We start from the raw sequence: 18,458 nt of genomic DNA, 5'->3' as shown, positions 1-18,458 counted from the left end.
AGGGAGCTCAGAATAATACCCCCGTTGCAGAATGAAGGACCATTTCTTGGTCTCATTGGCAATTTCAAAAGGTGTATTAGTATTGAGATTATTCCAAGTGTGCGGGTACTGTATCTCAGCGAGCCCTACTTCCCACTCCCCGGGAAGTTCCAGGGCTCTTGCTAAAGAGATAGTAAAGCACGAAATTGTGTTCTGTGGAAATACGGATGCGCTGCTATTACTAGGGAGCAAGATATAAAACCCACTCTCTCCCATTTTTCCCCACCTCTACACAGGTTCACCAACTTCAGAAGCAAGCACCCAACTGTTGAATTTGCTAGGCCAGCCTAACCATTTCACTAGGTATTGTTTTCTCCTACCCCGGCCTTTAGCGTCTAGTATTTTTTCAATCCTGTAGGCTTGATCCTCTTTGACATTCACCTTTTGTAACTCTTCAGGGTAAAAGCTTCCAACGACAGGCTCCTCAAGATAATCTTTCAGCAGGTACACAGGTCTCTTTGCAGTTAGGATGACCTGGTCAATAATAAATACTTCTGTGGTGAAATTCTGTTCATATCCTTTGGCAAATATGCCCTTGCTTTTAGAAACCCTCACATGGTCTCCTTTTCTAAGGAGCGGATGCTCCTTTTCTGTTTTGATAGGGGCCCCATATACTGTTTTCCACACAGCAAGAGCATTAGAATCATTGACGTCTGCAGGCCTTGCTTTGATTGTTCGATGAAAACTCTGGTTATAACTTTTTAGAAACAGGGGAAGCATGTCAATATAGCTAAAGGTATTTTTTGCTGTGAAATACCTCCACATTTTTGTTTTTAATGTTCTATTAAATCGTTCCACAACCCCTGCTTTGACTTCATTATTAGTGACAAAATGATGAATCCCATGATGTTTCAATAGGCTATTCACAGATTTGTTTAGAAATTCACGGCCACGATCCGTTTGTAATTTGACAGGCTTTCTGCCGCTTTGGCTAAAAATAGCGTTAAAAGCAGCGGCCACTTCTTTACCGGTTTTGTCCTTTAAAGCTAAAGCCCAGGCAAATTTAGACAGGATATCTATTACTGTTAAAATGTACTTGTAACCTCTGTTATACTTAGAAAACTGTTGCATATCAACCAGATCAGCCTGCCATTGAGAATCCACATTAGATACAATCGTCTTGTTTCTTTTAAAATGCATTTTTGCAGGTCTGTGTAGCGTATAGGCATCTTGGCCAGAAAGCCATTGGGACACCTCCTCTCTTTTAAGATTTTTGTTCTGTATTTTGGCTTCATGAAGTAGGGCATTCACACCCCCAAAGCTCCCAGTTCTCCCTGGAGAATAATATATATCACCCAGAATTTTTTCATGCCCTCCCATTTTCAACTCTAAGGTAAGTATGAACACACTCATGTAATACAAACAACATTTTATTGGTGGAAAGATTAGAAACATATCTACACCTTAGGGATGGGGGAAACATTTAGGGGCTGTAGACTCTTTCCAGCCTGGTTCTCAGCACCGTCTGCTTGTAGGTCTTCATCCTAAGCCAATAAAGAGAAATAAGAAACGTTTTATTCTTTTAGCAGACAACACACTTGTCTCCCAAATGATAACCAGTCCACTAACTTTTTTTTTTTTTTTTTTTTTTTTTTTTTTTTTTTTAAGATTTTATTAACTTACCGTTAAACTGTAGTAGCCGGAATCCACGCTTTCATTCATAGTTTCTTCCGCATGGGAAGGCTGTGGTGGGTCACGGTCTCCCGCTTCCATGGCCTCTTCCATCTGAGCGGCGGGTTTTGAAAGTACTGCGCCATCCGGTTCGTCAGGGCTCTGTGGAGTGTCGGGTACGTCCTTCTTCTCCTTCTTCTGGAGAACGGATTTTAAATTGCAACCGCAATCACACTCGAGTTCTGAGGAATCGTAAATGAAATCCATAATGTTGGGTGTCTTTTCGGGCTCTTTGGATTCCTTTCTAGGCCAAATATTCAACGCTCCGGGAGGGTCACTAAAGCCCGCAGACCCGTGGTAGTTTGGCCAGGATGGTATTCTGGTGGGTTTGATTCTCCGGCTTGTAGAAGGTCTAGCCAAACGCTGTGGGGTGCTCGGCGTCTCCATGTTGCCGGCGCAGAACGTGTCTGGGCATGCATAGAATGGCCGCTTCTCGATACGGGCTAGAGCTCTCTTCAGCCAGCCTACTGGTTGGCTAGCGCGGCCCACGTGGCTCTCCTGAGATCAAACCATTGGTCAGGGGGTCACGTGATCTCAAGGGCGGGGGTGAATGGGAACCCCTGGGTCAGGGGAGGGATCAAGGGCGGGGCCAAAGGGTCATAAATCATTCTTGGGGCATGGTCAGGGGCGGGGCTAAAGGGTCATTAATCATTTTTGGCGGGAGTATTCATGGGCGGGGCCAAATGATCATCAATCATTCAAGGGGGCGTGGTCAGGGGCGGGGGCCAAAGGGTCATAAATCATTCAAGGGGGCGTGGTCAGGGGCGGGGCCAAAGGGTCATAAATCATTCAAGGGGGCGGGGCTTAAGGGTCATCAATCATTTTTTGACAGGAGCTACCCCTATATACTACTAGCACACTCTGCTTCTGCCATAGCAATCTGCCTCTGTTTTTAGCCAGTGGTTTCCAGTGGGAAAGGAAGGATGCAGACTACTCAATGCTCCTGGCTTAGGGCCACTTGGATGCAAGGCCTGTGTGTGTGACCACAAGAGAGAGGAAGCCATTACATATCTCTCTGAAGCACTGGCATAAAGGAAAAACCCACAAACACTTAATTGTACCCTTTGGTGCAGTTCCTGTGCCACCATATGGCAGGAGTGTTGCTGGCTCATGAAAGCCAATAAGAATGGGCTAGCTCAGGCTCACACTGTGCCAGTTCCCAGACACTGTTTTTTTTTTTTTAATGCACCCCCTTCCTCATGGATTCAAAGCCATTCATATGCCATCAATGGAGGGGCGGGAAGATCACTTTTCACATGCAAATTGCCCTATAGGAATGATCGTGGGATTTTGCCAGAGAGATGAGCCTCCCTGTTGCTGGGTAACAATTTTCTTTTGAGAGAGACGGAGATTGAGAACACAGGACTGTTCTTTGCAGCACTGGGGGCCAGCAAGCCAAGACAAGCCTCCAGTAGGTGCAGCTGGGTTAGTCAGATGTGCTATAGATCTGCTAGGGACCCAAATGTGTTGGACAAGAGCAGCTCTCATCCTCAGCCATCCTGATTAGTGGTTTTGATGGCTGTGAACAATGTAGGTTGCAGTCCAGGGGATGTCACAATGGGAAAAGTTGACTCAGCCGAATCCTCAGCTCAGGAACCGAAAGAGGCCTGGTGCTTTTGTAGAATCTGATGTGAGCAATCAAACTGAGGGGAGCACCCTCTTGGTTGCACAGAGGTAAACTTATTGGCGGGTCTTTGGACAAGGACAAAAGTGGCAATATCTACACTAGGAACTGCTCAATGCTGGGACTTTGCAATTTTCTTCTGAAAGATAAAGTCTGCTGAAAGATATACTCCAAGGTTTTGCCTTTTCCAGTGTTCTTTTGCTGTCTGATGGCCTTTGTGTTTTCTTACATCTGAGCCCTTCTCTCTGGATATGGTCCCCACTCTCATATACTGTATCAACAAACTTGGAAATGTTACATTTGTACTACTATTCCAACAATTCCCTGGAGGATAGTGGCTTTAATCCAAAAAAGTAACTCCCCAAACAGTAATTTATCATTGCAAATGATCTAATTCAGTGGTTCCCAACCTGTGGGTCAGGACCCCTTTGGGGGTCGAATGACCCTTTCACAGGGGTCACCTAAGACCATCGGAAAACACATATTTGTATGTGGCAATGAAAATAATTGTATGGTTGGGGGTCACCACAACATGAGGAACTGTATTAAAGGGTCACGGCATTAGGAAGGTTGAGAACCACTGGTCTAATGTAAGACAAATGGGATGAGCAATAGGTTTAGTGATCACCATCCATAGTGAATGCTTATCAGTAATAGTCTAAAGTGGTTTAACTGTAAACTCCCAACATTTCACAGATGAAAACTGAGACATGTATGGCCAAGCAACATCAGAGTGTGGTTGAAAAGGTAAAAGTTAATGAGGACGAACACACAAGCTAAGAGAAGCTGCAAGTAGTTTGCTTCTGCTTGAGCCTACTGGGAAGGGAAAGATTCTGCCCCCTTCCCCTGCTGAAGTTAATTGAGTGCCAACTATTTTTGTACCATGAACTTATTTTGCAGCAATTGAAATAAGCTGAGAACAAAGGGCGAAAGAAACTAAGGCCCCATACAGACAGGCCAAAATAAAGCTGCTTCGGGTCACTTTGGAGGTATGCTGTTTAAATGATCCATGCGTCCTAAGAGTCCGGAAACTGCACCAATGTCACGATTCAGTGCTAATGACTGGAGTGTAGCTTTGGTGCAGCTTCTGGACTCTTAGGACACATGCATCATTGAAACAGCATACCTCCAAAGTGACCCGAAGCAGCTCTGTTTGGGCAGTCTGTATGGGGCCTATGACATTTTAAAAGCAGATGAAAAAGTGGGACAGCAGAGGATTAATCTGGACAGTATGAGTTTCTTCTCAGAAGAATAGTGCAATAAAAAATAGAACTCACACAATCCTCGTTAGACTACAAATCCCAGCGTACTCAGTGGAACAGGTTGGAGGGAGAGCACAGCTATTATACTTATTTGAAACTGCTTTAGCTTTGTAGGTTTCATGTGCACTTATGCTTTGTGAGACAGTACCACAGGAAAGAAATGCATTATAGATTGCAGCTCCCACTGAACTGATGAGGTGCCGGTAGACTGGATTTAATCATATAAATAATTATTCTATGCAGGGGTGTCACTATGGGGTGCAGAGAGTACGGATCTCACCAGGTGAAACTCTAAGGTAGGGATGATACCACAGCTCCCCAAAATCTGTTTATTATACAGGCTGTGGCATTTGCCTGCGCCCTTTTAAAATGCTGAAGATTCAGTACCTTGTGAAGTTGAAGGGTTTCATGGCCAGCATCCATAGTTTTTTGTGTTTTTTTCAGGTTATATGGCCATGTTCTAGGAGAGTTTATTCCTGATGTTTTGCCTGCATCTGTGGCTGGCATCTTCTGAAGATGGCCCCATGCCATCGTCTGGCACTAAGCCATTCCCGATCAGGGCTCAGCCACATGATTTTGCTCAGCAAGAAAGCTTCCGTCTTTCAAAATTCACACGCCTGAGCCCGAATTGGGGATGGCTTAGTGCCGGGCGATGGCATGGGGACGCCTTGAGGAAAGTATGGTACAGTATGTGATAAAATGCATTTTTACTTGGCCAAGCGCATCCCTTGCCCATGCCCAGATCGGGGGCAAAAGTGTTTGTGATAAGGTCCTCAGTGTAAGTGGGTGAGAGGCTCAGTGGGAGGAGAAAGGAGAGGCAGCAGTTTAAAAAAAGCACCCTAAATTTTAATAAAATAAATAAATAAATAAATAAATAAATTTGATTTTTTTAAATTTTTCTTTACAAACATCACATCTTACCAAATTTTTAATTTAGCTGCATGAAATTACATGTAAATATATTTAGGCTATGTGTATGAGATTGTGATTTAAAGGTATAATTTAAATTTTGCTAGTTGTTTATGTCACAGCTATTACCATTACATTTAGTGATAAATGGGAATTACGGTTTATGAGTAACAGTACAAAAACATTATTAAGGATTCTGTATGGTGTGGTATGGTAGAAGGTCAGTGGGTGGGTGTGACAACAGGAGTCACTGCACTGGGTGATGCCAACCCTAGTGACACCACTGATTCAGTGACAATCCAGATTCCGGAAGAAGCTGGTGTCAAGTCACATTGGTGGTACATCAAGACCAGTTTTCCCTGCACTGACTGGCAGCAATTCTCTACCATGCCAGTATGGGTCCTATGTGATACTTGAGGAGCTCAGTTTGCCTTTTCTAGTTAGGATCTGTCTTTCTGTGTAAGCATTTCTGTCTGTTCAAAATGTCTACATTTAGAACACATTGTTTGTTAGCAGCTTTGTTGAAAAGTTTCTGTACAATTCCAATAATTCCCCAAAAAAGAGCTGTATGAATCTCAAAAGTCTACATACTCTCACCATCAGACACTTACCCACTATTATTTCACCTACTTTGTGACTTGGCCCAAACCAGCCTTATAAATAAGCCCTCACAAAGTGATTTGCTCATAAATGTTTACTGGTCTTATATTCATGCAGTAACAGAGAGATAGGTACATGGAAATCTATGCAAGCAAATGAACAGGCTGGCAGAGGGAGGATGGAGTGACCCTTTGTGTTCAGCACAAAAACTAAGTGGTCTGTTAGAGGAAAAACATCTATGTCCAGCATAACAGTACTCATCTTCATCTTACGTTTGACAGTGGAACACACTCCTTCAGAGTGTAGTGGAGTCTCCTTCCTTGGAGGTCTTTAAACAGAGGTTAGATGGCCATCTGTCGGGGATGCTTTGATTGAGAGTTCCTGCATGGCAGGGGGTTGGACTGGATGGCCCTTGTGGTCTCTTCCAACTCTACAATTCTATGATTCTACATAGCTGCTGGACTAATGCTTAAATATAAGGCTGTTCTGAACTGAAAAGGGCAGAGGGTGGTGGTGGTATTTTCTTATACTGTACTTAAAGATCAAGCCAGTTCCATATACTCTTTATCTATGTACATTTATGTTGTCTATATAGTTGAGGATATTTATTTACTAGGGAGGGAGGACATATCAGTGTGGTGTAGTGGTTAGACTAGCACTGGGTAGAATTCAAGTCCTAGTCCCCACCTAAACATTAAACACACTGGGTGCCTTCAGGCTGGCTGCTCTTCCTCAGCCTGGCCTATCTCACAGTGTTGTTATGAGGATAAAATGGGGTGAGATAAGAGAACCATGAGAGCCAGCATGGCATAGTGGTTTGTGCATTGGACTATGACCCTGGAGACCAGGGTTCAATTCCTTGCTCAGCCATAAAAACCCACCGTGTGACTTGGGCGAGTCACACATTCTCAGCCCCAGACAACCCTGTGATAGGTTCACCGTAGGGTCACCATAAGTCAGAAACAACAAAAAAGGAGAACCATGTATGCTTGCTTGAGCTCACTGAAGAAAAAGATATAAATGCAACTAATTAATAAAATTGATACAATGAGCTGACAAGGGTGTCATGGTATCATGTTGAATGCACACACAGGTATGAAAGAGCATATGTGCCTATCATGGTAGGAAGATAGACATGTTAGTAGGGCTTCTAAGGGGTACATCGTGCTCAGGTGACTTCTCCACAAACAGGAGGAATAATCCAATGTTCTCCTGCGAGTTAAAGAGCTGGAGCTGCTGGAAGAGTTCCCATCAGGGTTCAATTGGCTACCAAGTTAAATAGGAATTACCTCTCCTGGATATATAATCAGGGATAACACCACTTAAATCTTGGGGGAAGAAATTAGGTTTATTGGACATACTGAAAAAAATTCCATGTGCCTACATGCAGAAAGAGAGTGATGCCTGGAGAGAAAGAGAATCTAGCAGCAAGAGAAGGTGGGCGGAAAGAGAGATGGATAATGCTTCCATTCTACTTCTTCCCTGGCTCCTTATTTACACCCTGAGCATCACTGCTGAGGTGCTGCTGAGTTGGCACGTAGCTCTAGATTATGAAAGGAAATTAACCCCGTAACCTGCTTTGCCTGCTGATGGAATGCACATGCTGGGTGTCAGGGGGAGAGGGCTTGTTGCCAATGCATGCATTAGCAATTCTCTTGTCATTTTATTGGAGGGGGTGAAGGAGGGGAAGAAGAAAAAGAAGAATCCAAAGCAGGCTGTTTTCTTTTCTTTAGTGCTAGTTACAAAGCCCTGCTTTCGGAGGCCTTCTCTCAGCCCCACCACCTTTCTCTAAGTACTCAAATAGGAGACTTCCTAGATTAGCAATGAGAGGAGGGAGTAGAAGGATGGGTGGGAAGAATGAGAAATCAAAAAAGCCAAAACCTGGCTCATCCTTTTCTTCTCATTTCCCACACCTCCACAATACAGAGAGCTGATCCACCTCTGACCAGCCATAATCTTCCTAAGCTTCTTTCCTTACTAAACCAGACATTTCCACTCAGGCCCCATTCCCACTCGCCCATTTGCCCTGGATGGAACTGGGCAGATCTGGGTCCTCCCATCTCAAATCTCCCTGGAAACAAGTGCTCACTACCCTTTACCTTGATCGGGGTAATTTACCCCTCTGAAGTTCACATTTGCGGTACCAGTTTAAAATGAAGGCTCCTTTGCTGTCAATCAAACTCACTTCTGCTTTCGTCAAAGGTGATGTATGCTACAGCCATTGGCCAATGGAATGTATGCTTTTCCCCTTCCAAAGTGGCAGCAGTGTACACATATTCTGTCAAATTTAAAAACCTCCAGGTGTGTGTGTGTGTGTGTGTGTGTGTTATGTGTATTTGGGTCATTACAGATTATGGCAACCCTAAAACGACTCCATCCTGGGGTTTTCTTGGCAAGATGGTTCCGAGGAGATTTGCCATTGCCTTTACCCTGAGGCTGAGAGAGTGTGACTCCCCCAAAATCAGGAGTTTCCACAGCCTTCCCTCTGAATGCCAGCCTCTGGCTTCCCCTTTGCTTCCAGCCCAGCATTTCCTCCTCTTTGGAACCTCTTCCCTTCCCTTCGCTTTAAGCTCAGTGCCAAAGCTCTTGCAAAGTCATGGGTTTCCACAGCCTCCTAGCCTCTAGCTTCCCCTTCGCTTCCAGCCAAATGCTACAGCCCTTGCCTCCCCCCCCCCACCATGCCATACCATCCTGTTCCCATCACAATAACAGCAACAACAACAATAATAATAATTCCTCACCCCAGAATGCCATCCTCTTGCTTTGTTTTCCCTCCTTGGAACCCTAGAATGTACACATATACATATGTAGAAAAAGCATTTACACATTGTATCAATTTGCCAAATTGAAAGGAAAACATTTGTAACATTCACATTGTAGCATTTGCATATTACACACACTTTTTTTAAAAAAAAAATCCTCATGCAAAGTGAGGTGCCCTGCTGGGAGCAAGCAAACGAAAGGGAAATGTATCACAAGCAGACACATTCTATCTATATGTATCACCCTGTCGAAAAAGTATTTGCATAGTCTGCAAAAATAAAAATACCAAAAGAGAGAGAGAGAGAAAGCTGCCTGCGAGAGGAAGGCATATTCCTTTCTCTGCCCTCCCTGTGACCTAATTCCCTTCCCTGAACTTGACCCTTCGTCCTGATCCTTCCCCCTCTTCCTCCTCCTTCGCCCTGATTCTGCCCTCCATGGCACCCTTCCTCTGGCTCCCTCCTCCTCCTCCTCCACCCTGATGAAGGGGAGACATGTTTCGCCCTCTGCCCTCCCTCTGACCTAAATCCCTCGATCATGACCGGGGCCAAGTTCATATTTGTTGGACCTGATTTTTCTCAAAAGAGGTTAAATTCTGCTTTCAAAAGACCCGCGCCAAGGGGCATTTGCCCCTGAACGGGTATGAAAGCCTCGATTTCGCTTGTGGAAGAATCAAGGCCAATAAGAACTTCCTGTGGTTAATCCGGTTTCTGAACCAGGGTAAAAGGTAATCTGAATGGCCCCTGAGATCACCCAGGCTGATTCAGTAAAGCAGGAATTGCATGCTTGCAAGAGTTCTTGTTTTCAAATGGTGGTAGTGATGGGGTACTACTCCTCTGAAGCCCAAAGAAATGCTTTGATGTTGCTACTTCTCTGAAGCCTAAAGAAATGTTGACTTTGGCCTATCTAAATGTGGTTTCCTCACAATGGAGTTCTTTCCAAGCAGGGCTGGCCTTCCCATTTAGCAGAGATGTGATTGCTTCACGTGACAGGTTCTGGGCAGTGGCCGGGTGCAGCAGCATGGTGCTGGAGGGCAGTCTGTGTGCCTTGTTTTCTGCTCTGCATCCTATAAACTAGTCTATTTCCTTCAGGAGTTACTGCCCCACTGCCAGTGCTAGAGTAAGATTCAACTGCCAGTCCTGTCAATTTCTGTACATTGAATAAGTGGGAGGAAACACTTGTCTGCTTTAAGCAGCAACATGTTTTGGAAGAGCTCTGTCTCCACAAAGGGTTAAACCTTGTCTCTACCTGCTCCTTTCTTTGCCCAGAATCTCGCCAGAAATTCCTCCTCCTTTACAACATTCCCACCTGCCTTATTCATGCAAATACAGATTGAGTAGCCAGGTCTTGGAGGTGTCTCATACACAGGGTCACCATGAGTAGAAGCTGACTGAGGGCAGCTAACAACAACAGCAATCCTTGATCCAAAATGTTTAGCACCAGAAGTGTTTTGGATTTCAGATTTTTTTAAAAATTATTTTGGAATACCTGTATTTGCATGTGCTTATATAGTAACATATCATGGAGAAGGGCCCCATATCTAAACACAAAATTTATTTATGTTTCATATATAGCTTATACACATAGTGTGAGGGTAATTTTAGACAGTGTTTTTAATGAATTTGTGCATGAAACAAAGGTAGTGTACACTGAACTATCAGAAGGCAAAGATAGTTATATCTCATCCACCCATGGAAAAATGTTTTGGTCTTTGGAATATTTTGCATTTCAGTATTCCAGATAAGGAAGACTCAAGGTATATTGAGAAACAGCATGGCATAATGGTTTGAGTGTGGGACTATGACTCTGGAGACCAGGCTTCAATTCCCACTCAACCATGAAACCCTCGGGGTGACCTTTGAGCAAGTCACATGCTCTCAGCCTCAGGGTAAGGCAATGGCAAATCTCCTTTGAACAAATCTTGCCAAGAAAAACCCATGATTATCTTACCTTGGGGTTGTAAAAAAAAAAAAAAAAAAAACAAAAAAACTTGAAGGCACACAATACACATAAGCTGTATAGACCTGGGAGTAAACTATAAGCATCAGTGAAGCCAGAGAATGGTGGAAGACAGCTAGGTCACTTTCACACCACACAGTTATAGTGCTATGCTTCTACTCTACCTGCATTAGCAATATCCTCTGGGCTTGGCACTTTAGGGAGGAGCCTTTAAAATTCTCATCTAGGAAACTCCTCTGGTACCTCTGACCAAACTACAAACCCCAGTATTCCACGGAATGCAGCTTTGACTGTTCAAGTGGAATCATGGTGATGTAATTGCATGGTGCAAAAGAGACTCTAGTCTTTCTTGTTGGGCCTAGGAATCCCAAATCTTGAGTGATTAAATAACTGAATTGGTAATTATGACTTTCCCCAATTTTTTTCTCTTTAGGAGGCTGTGTTTTGGTCAGCAAGAGTGTGTCACATTTCTGTGTGTAGGTATACAAGTATTTATACATGTTTAGTATTATCCATAGGGTCAGGTTAAAGCAATCTGCTTCATGATGTTCTGGGATATCAACTTACAAACTTTATGCAGACATGGCACAGGACTTTCACATTCACACCCAGGATTGAGCTCCCTGAGCACTGTCACTATCCATATGCCCTTTTGCCCTGATTTTATTCATTACTAGTTCTTTCTTCCTTTTCGCATGCCCTGTCCATGGCAAAACAGAATTAATATAAATCATTGATTTGTGCCTATGAGAGGTGCCTGCAGCATTTGTTCTCCACCTTCAACACTTTGCTAAAATCTTCCTCTCCCCCTGTCTCTTCATTATTCTCTCCTAATGATTTCGCTAACGCTAACTATTTCATCACAAATGTTACCACTATTCGCTCTGAGATAGTCCCTCCACATTTTTCATCTACTGCTAATCTGCTATCACCTTTGGCTAAAAAAAATTCTGTGTTTCCCCCTGTTTCTTTGGATGAACTCTTTGCCTTGCTGACCTCTTCCAAACCTGCAACTTGTTCTCTTGATCCAATTCCTTCTCGTCTTCTAATCTCTATAGCCCCCTCTCTTCTGCCCTTGATTCTCTATCTCTTTGATCTCTCTCTCTCTCTCTCTACTGGCTCCTTTCCTTCAGTCTTCAAACATGCTCTTGTTTCCCAGTTCTGAAAAAACCTTCTCTTCGCCCCTTTTCTTTGTCTAGCTATCGCCCAATTTTTCTTCTTCCTTTTCTCTCTAAGGTCTTGGAACGGATTGTTTATTCGCGCTGTCTTGAGTTTCTCAAAGCCAACTCCATTCTAGATCTCTTTCAGTCTGGTTTCTGCCCACAGCATTCTACAGAGAAGGCCCTCATAAAGATCTTGAACGATCTTTTGCAGGCCAAGGCAAATGGCCTTTACTCTGTTCTTGTTCTTCTTGATTTGTCTGCAGCCTTCAACACCGTGGATCACTGTCTCCTAGTTGATATACTTTCTGACCTCAGGTTCTCGGACTCTGTCTTGATTGGTTTAAATCTTATTTGTCCAATAGATCTTTTGCAGTGGTCACGAGTGGTCAGACTTCGTCCTCTGTTCCCTTATCTGTTAGAATTCCCCAGGGCTCGGTTTTGGGTCCCCTGCTTTTCTCTCTTTACACATTGTCCCTAGGAAAACATATCAGTTCTTTTGGTTTTTCCTATTATCTGTACGCCGATGACACTCAGCTGTATCTTTCCCCCCTGACCTTTCTCTGGGGCTTGAACAGCAAGTTTCATATTGTCTTACAGCCATTTCTCAGTGGATGTGCCATCGGCACTTGAAGCTCAACATGTCCAAGATGGAGGTTCTTGTCTTTCCACCTAAGTCCACCCTTCAATACTCCTTTTCTGTTTCTGTTGAATATATCTCTATTCGACTGGTCCAGGAAGCCCACAGTCTTGGTTTCATTTTTTATTCTCTGTCGTGTATCCCCAAATCCAGGCCACAGCCAAAGCCTGTAGATTCTTTCTCTACAATATTGCTAAAATCTGTCCATTTCTCTCAGCTTCTACTGCCAAGACTCTGGTCCACGCTCTGGTCATCTCACAACTAGATTATTGTAACCTCCTTCTGGCAGGGCTTCCTCTCTCTCACCTCCGTCCTTTAATTTCTGTCCAGCATTCAGCTGCACGCATTATTACATCCGCTCTTCACTCTGACCATGTTTCTCCTCTATTATCATCCCTTACCCTGGCTCCCCTTCTCCTTCCGCATTCAGTATAAGCCTCTGTTGTTGACTTTTAAAGCCCTGCATGGGCTGGCCCCTCCTTATTTATCTGAACTTCTTTCTCCTCACATTCCCACTTGTACCCTCCATTCTGGTAGTCAAGGTCTGCTGTCCCAGCCTAGGATTTCCACTGCGCTGTCCTGGATTTGTTCCTTCTCACTTGCTGCCCCTCACTCCTGGAACTTCTTTCCCCCACGAACACGGGTCATCACTTCTTTAATCAGTTTCAAAACTGAGTTGAAGACCATCTTGATCAGGGAAGCATTCCCAGGCATTGCATGATTGTTTTTCTAATTGTTATCTCATATTGGACTTGATATTTGATATTTGATGTTTTTAACTTGTTGCCTGCTTATTTTATCTAATTTTGTCTTGTATTATTATCTGTTGTTTTATATGTATTTTGTTATTATCCTGTAGAATGTATGCCTTTGGCAGGTTTCATTTTTATCGATTTTATTGATTGTATGTATAGTGCTGTGTAAATCTACAGCACTATATAAATAAAGTAAAATAATAATAATAATAATAATAATAGTTTTATTTCTCTTGGCAGCCTTTTTTAAATACTTTACACGGATGGTAGTCTCCACCACTTTATAAACTATTGGAATGTTAAAGACTATTGTAGTTCTGAGGCAGATAGTTATACATTTTGCCTTGGGAAATTTCAGATAATTAGACTACAGCCAGAGGTTCAGTGTGCCTAGAGATCTCCTCTGCAAAATCATAGCCTAAACTTTACTCAGACAGTTCTCATAATCTGGCCTATAATCTATAGCACCTTTACTTGGATTGCAGAAAATAATTGGGAATGGTGAAAAGTGACTACTTTTGATCCCAAAGGGATGGCCTAATTTGCACCCCACAATCCCTATATCTACATAAGCTGCCTGATGCTTCCACCAGATGGTCAGAAGCAGGATTTCTACCCAGACAGCCAAAGATAGGTCAGTTGGGTGCTATCTTAGTGCTTTCTTATAGTGGATCACACAGACAGGCTGGGAAGGATAAAGCATCAGCAGGGAGCAGGTTGGTCAGAACAGGCGAACAAAACAGACAGTTGGATTTACACTACTTTATGCTGAGCCTGCTCCTCTGGTCTGCACAAGCTTCTAGATATTGGGAACAGTAGTGAAAGCAAATAAATTCCCATTTGTTTTTAGAACATACAAAAAGAGGTCCCATCTTCCCTGATCGCAACAGAGGGATACTTGGTCTTGTTGGTTGGGTGATCTCTTTAATCTTTTAATTTTATTGGTTGCGGTTCTGTCTCACCTTTGCTGTAGCAAGCTCAAGGAAACATATATGATTTTACTCTTCTGCACTTTATCCTCACAGCAACCCTGTGAGGTAGATCTGAGAAACTGAGTAGTGTTCTCTGCTAACACAGAAACTAACTCTGAGGGAAAAAATCTCTATCTTCAACATCCCTATTTACATTAGTTACAAGGCTAGTGCTTAAATGCAAGGCTGCTCTAAATGTTGTTGAGAGGGGGATCAGGGAGCTGGGTGTTTCATCTTCTTATACCTGAAGATTATATAGAGCTATTCTCTGGGGCTGTTCAGACTACCTTTTAGCCCGAATCTCAAACCAGATTAAAAGTGGGAAGTTCCCACTGGCACCGATTTTTACACACCAGGATTGGGGTTTTGCACACTAGATCTGGGGCAAATCCCCCTCAAAGTGGTTTTTCTGAAAGCAGTTTCCCCCCTGTTTCTTTTGAGAAAACCCACTTCTACCAGGGTGCCTGCAAATGTGAACTTGGCCCTGGTTATGATTGGGTCAAGTTCAGGGGGAGGGATAAAGGTCAGAGGGTGGGCAGAACATGTCTCCCCTCTCGCACCAGTCGCTTTGCAAGCTGCATTTTTTTTTAAAAAAAACTATTTTTGTGTGTGTGTGAGAGAGACAGAATATGCCAGTGCTTGTGCTACATATGTTTCCTTTTTAAATTTGGCAAATTGATACAATGTGTGAATGCTTTTGCTACATATGTGTATGTAAGGAAAGATGGCATTCTGGGGTGGCAATCGGAAGGAAATCAAAGAAAGAGGATGCAGAGATGGTGTTCTGGGGTGGCAATCGGAGGGAAAGCAAAGAAAGAGGATGCAGAGATGGTGTTCTGGGGTGGCAATCGGAGGAAAAGCAAAGAAAGAGGATGTAGAGATGGCATTCTGGGGTGGCAATCGGAAGGAAATCAAAGAAAGAGGATGCAGAGATGGTGTTCTGGGGTGGCAATCGGAGGGAAAGCAAAGAAAGAGGATGCAGAGATGGTGTTCTGGGGTGGCAATCGGAGGAAAAGCAAAGAAAGAGGATGTAGAGATGGCATTCTGGGGTGGCAATCGGAAGGAAATCAAAGAAAGAGGATGCAGAGATGGTGTTCTGGGGTGGCAATCGGAGGAAAAGCAAAGAAAGAGGATGTAGAGATGGCATTCTGGGGTGGCAATCGGAAGGAAATCAAAGAAAGAGGATGCAGAGATGGTGTTCTGGGGTGGCAATCGGAGGAAAAGCAAAGAAAGAGGATGTAGAGATGGCATTCTGGGGTGGCAATCGGAAGGAAATCAAAGAAAGAGGATGCAGAGATGGTGTTCTGGGGTGGCAATCGGAGGGAAAGCAAAGAAAGAGGATGCAGAGATGGTGTTCTGGGGTGGCAATCGGAGGGAAAGCAAAGAAAGAGGATGCAGAGATGGTGTTCTGGGGTGGCAATCGGAGGAAAAGCAAAGAAAGAGGATGTAGAGATGGCATTCTGGGGTGGCAATCGGAGGGAAAGCAAAGAAAGAGGATGCAGAGATGGCATTCTGGGGTGGCAATCGGAGGGAAAGCAAGAAAGAGGATGCAGAGAGAAAGGGAGGAGAGAAATGGCATTATGGAGTGGCAATCGGAGGGAAAGATTGGAAAGAATGGCAAGAAAAGGGATACAGAGAGAAGGTAATTTGAAACAACCTGAAGGCACACAACACATGCATGGAAGTTTTTAAATTTGACAAATTGAAAGAATATGCGAATGCTGCCGCCAGTATTTTTTTTAAAAGGAGGGAGGAAAGCACCCATTCTGTTGCCCAATGGTTGTAGGACACATCACCTTTGATGAAAGCGGAAGTGAATTTGATTGACAACAAAGGAAGCTCCATTTTAAAGCGATACTGCAAATGTGAACTTCAGCGGAGCAAAGTGCATCGATCGAGGTAAAGGATAGTAGGAACTTCTTTCCGGGGAGATTCGGTACTGGCTTACTGAAATCGACCTGGTTCCACCTAAGGCAAATTCCCCAGTGAGAATATGGCCTCTGTATAGACAGCTACAGTGCTTTTCTTCCACCTTCTTCATGCAAGGTGATTTCTTATATCCTGCTGTTATCCACAGCCTTTTAGTGGCTAGAGGAAGGTAGATAGCATCCAGCACAGCTGGAATTAGTGAACTGATGCCACTTTCTTAGATCTGCTGCATATGTCCTAAATGGTTATGGGGGTGCTTTGTGCTCAAATGAGACATTGTGCAGGGAAGTACTAAATGCTTCTTTGCTCATCTGCATTAAAACAACATACTCTTGCATAACTCCAGGTTACATGAGTGTGTATCAGCAACAGAATTATGACCAAGTCCAACCTGGCGGGACTGAACCTACAACCTTCTGTGTGCAAATTGTATGTTCTTCCCATTGAGCAACAGCCCTCAAATAGAGAATGTGAGCTACATCTATCAACTTATTTCAAGTGTGGTTCTGAAAAAGTATTCTATGAACATTGTGGGTTGCTAAAAAGATAACTTAATGAGTCTTAGAGTAGATCAAGCTTGACCTTTTACTAGAAGCAAAGAAGAGTAAATGAGGCTGTCATACTTTGGCTGTCATCTGATGGAACGATGTGAGTCATTGGAAAAGAAAATAATGCTGGGGAAAATGAAAAGCAGTAGGAAAATAAGAAGACTGCATTACAGGTAGATTGATTCAATCAAGGAAGTCACAGTCCTGAGCTTGCAAGACCTGAGAAGGACAGCTGCTGACTTGGAGTTTGGAGGTCTCTCATTCATAGGGTCACCATAAATCAAAGCTGACAACAGTAAATAACAAAAACAATAATCTATATCTCACAGCCCAGAACATAATCCTTCTCAACATCCCTCACTGTATTGTGTTGAAGAGGCTTGCTAATTTCTGCAGTGTCTAAAATATACACTGACACATCATGCAATCTCTGTTTAAAGTAAACACGAGCCTTTCCCCAGTTCCCATGACTAAATCCAATTGCTTCTTTCTTGTGTTGCTGCACCCTCCAGACATGAATGGCCTGTAGGATTCCTCCTAACCTGGAGACAGAGACTGATGATTTAACAGTATAAAGAAATAAAACTCAGAAATGAAATCCATGCCTCACTATTACTGCTCCAGGCAGGCTGACCACCTTCATTTCTTAAGAAGGGCTCACTGCCTAGAAAACTGTTGGTTTTTTTAACATAAAAATGGCATTGGAATACATCAGAAGAGTTGCATGTGCATATTCCTTCAATTTGCCTTTTGACTTATGGAGACCCCAGAATTTCACTGAGTTTTCATAGGCAAGGAATACTCAGAAGTGGTTTCACCAACTCTTTCCTCTGAAATATACCCTACAGAATTTGGTATTTGTTGGCAGTTTCCCATTGAAGTACTAACCAGGGCTGACCCTGCTTAGTTTCCAAGATCAGACAGGATCTGTTGCCTTTAGGGTATTCATTATTTCCCCAGCTTCTCTTTCTCAGCTTACTACACAGACACACATAGACACAAAACACAGACAGATAGAGACATGCAGAGATACACACACATGTATGTCTCTGGCCCTACAGTTCTCTCATGCTGAGTCCTTCCTCCTTGGTGCACCAGTTTGTGATTCTCACATTGCCAGATTTGTAGACCTTTTCCAGATATCCTTGGATTATTAGATGTGTGTATACCTTCTGTTGGATATCTCTTTGTATATCTATGGACAAGCAAAATGGATTTCTTGTAAGAATTGGATGAATTGGCAGTGTCTTTCTTGGAAATTGAAAGCCCTTGTCCTACAGACAGGCACCTGAAAGGATTGTGCAATGCACACTCATCACCAAATCTCCCCTGGGGTTGATTACACAGTTGTTATAAGCCTTTGGGAAGTGGATAATTGAGCTATTAACCCTACTGCCTTGGCTTGTATACAATCAAGACAGCTTGGAGCTACTGGCATTTGCAAGGTATTAATTCTTCCTTTGTAGTTCTCACTCTGAGAGACCCTGGGGACACATAATACAAAGCATAGCATGTGTGAGCTCATCAAGAACCTGTGCATGCCAATACTGCACTGGGCGATGCAGGGATGAAGGCCAAGTTTTGACATGCCTGTTGTTGTTTTTTCTGCTGTTCCTTCCTAAGGGAGAGAA

The 18,458-nt window shown here is 43.4% G+C and overlaps 1 protein-coding gene across 1 annotated transcript in view; it reads left to right on the top strand.

The window, feature by feature from the left end:
* The window catches only part of RNF222 (ring finger protein 222), a 77,858-nt gene that overhangs the window by 25,055 nt on the left and 34,345 nt on the right, over positions 1-18,458 (top strand). The gene's annotated exons all lie outside the window — the stretch shown is intronic.

The sequence above is a fragment of the Sceloporus occidentalis genome, unplaced genomic scaffold (assembly GCF_023333645.1).
Source record: "Sceloporus occidentalis isolate IW3139 unplaced genomic scaffold, rSceOcc1.0.p SCAF_1, whole genome shotgun sequence".
Lineage (NCBI taxonomy): Eukaryota > Metazoa > Chordata > Lepidosauria > Squamata > Phrynosomatidae > Sceloporus > Sceloporus occidentalis.
This window is presented reverse-complemented; position numbering and strand designations above follow the sequence as displayed.